The following is a 2,008-nucleotide window of genomic DNA, read 5'->3' as shown; positions in this document are numbered from 1 at the left end:
CACTAAGATTACTCAGATTCCACATTTGCCATGTGCACATCAGTGCCCTCATGGTCTTTGTGCCTCTGACTCTCCTGCAAATCCCTCACCAGCAGCCAAAATCAGCACAGGTGTGTTTGTGCCAGGCCACTGACAGTGGGTCAAAAGCACAAAACTTGTTCTTTATTTCTGGGGAGAAAAGATTCTTTAGTGAATCAGTGCTGCTCAGAGCTGCTTAGGAGGTGTCAGGGAGAAGAGTGTTTGGGTGTGCTAAAGGGTTTTGTGCACGGTGCTTTTGTTCGTTTTTCTTCTGTCCTTTGCTGCCTCCTCCACAAATAACCTCAAAAAGTCAATCAATATGGTCTTCATTCTCCATTTAATTCTCCTTCTCTACCTGCAGGACTCATTGGGTACATTATTCTTCCAGTCCCAGAAAGTGCTTGGCTCCTTTCCCAAGGCCCTAACATCCTTTTTATCTTCAGGTGGCATAAAGAAATCTGTAGACCAAGTTAAATTTCTTTATTCTACCAAAAAAATGACATTTTTCTAATTTCAAAATTCAGTATCCATATTTTCTCAGCTAAGCCTCTATCCATTAATATCCCAGAGATCACCAATGGCCACTTCACAAAACTATAAAAACAATTCATACAACAACTCCAACATTATCCATCACACCCGGTGTAAAGTGTGAAAAGAAAACAACTCTCAGAATCCCAGCAGTTTCTCTCAGCCATAGCTACTCCTGAGAACAGTGTGCAGCCAGGTTTGTCTAAATTAAAGCAGGAAATTCAGATGTTAAACTTTTACCCAGGATTGCCCAGAGATGCATTACTGCTCCCTGTTTGATTTGCACTGAATGGGCACCAGGCATAGCCAAATTTCAGGACAGTCTGCTTGATAAATCATGACTGACACTACATTGTATTGCAGGAATGAACTGTTTATTTCACAGCTGCCAACATTATGCAACTCTTTAGAAATAGTCAGAAAACCAGATGTGTGGTACACAAAGTACAAAAAGCCATGTCTCCTCCTCTTCCATCAAGCTCCCTGCCCTAACTTCTGATCTCAGAGAGCATCTGCAAAGCCCATGAAAGCTGACAGGAAATTCTGCTATGTTTGTGATGAGGGAGATGAATTTCAGTACTTGATTTATTGGAAAATGCTAGAACACAATCCCATCACACATTCCTGTGTGACGCTTTACAATATTTCAACAATTTAAGAGTATAAGGAATGAGTATTTCCAAGTTGTAGGTACTTTATAAGAAATCCTATTCAAGAGAGAAGATCTCCTCTTCTGTTCTTTGCTTTTCTTAAACCAGTTGCACAGGAGAAAAATCCATGTTGCACCACAATATGTACTTAGTGCCCTTCTGAGCCATGGATGATTTACAAAACCAGTTTGGCTGAAGTTCATAATCTTAAACAAGAACTGGGCAGAGCTTTACCTAGAAAGGAAGGGAATATCCATGCCTTTGTGTTTGTGCACTAGTGTCATATATCTGAGATACTTATATTAAAAGCCAGTTTCACAATTTCAGTTTAAGGAGACATGCACAAAGGTATGGGTGCTCTTACCCCTTCTAATCCCATGGAGTGCCAAGGCATAACCCACAAGTAGGAGGCCCTTAGTAATTAGTCTTAATGGTTTAGGAAATACAATAGCTGCAGCTTTTCAGTTGTCCTCAGAGATAAAAAACCCCAACCCATCAGTTCCAACTACACCCTCATACCACTTCTTTCCCCACTATATATGATTTAGGCTTGAATTCCTGAATGTTTTACAAAGTTGCATGAACATCAAAATTCAAAAAGGGAACAAGCATGGACTGGATAAAGCAGCCTGTTGGAGGAGGGAACAGCCCATAGAGCCGGTGAGTGCTTCTCCCCTGGGCTGGGATGGGCACAGCAGGCTGCCCATGGGTGTGATGGGCACAGCAGGCTGCCCATGGGTGGGATGGGCACAGCAGGCTGCCATGGGTGGGATGGACACAGCAGGCTGCCATGGGTGGGATGGGCACAG

Source organism: Geospiza fortis, unplaced genomic scaffold (assembly GCF_000277835.1).
Source record: "Geospiza fortis unplaced genomic scaffold, GeoFor_1.0 scaffold237, whole genome shotgun sequence".
In the NCBI taxonomy this organism is placed as follows: Eukaryota; Metazoa; Chordata; class Aves; order Passeriformes; family Thraupidae; genus Geospiza; species Geospiza fortis.
This window is presented reverse-complemented; position numbering follows the sequence as displayed.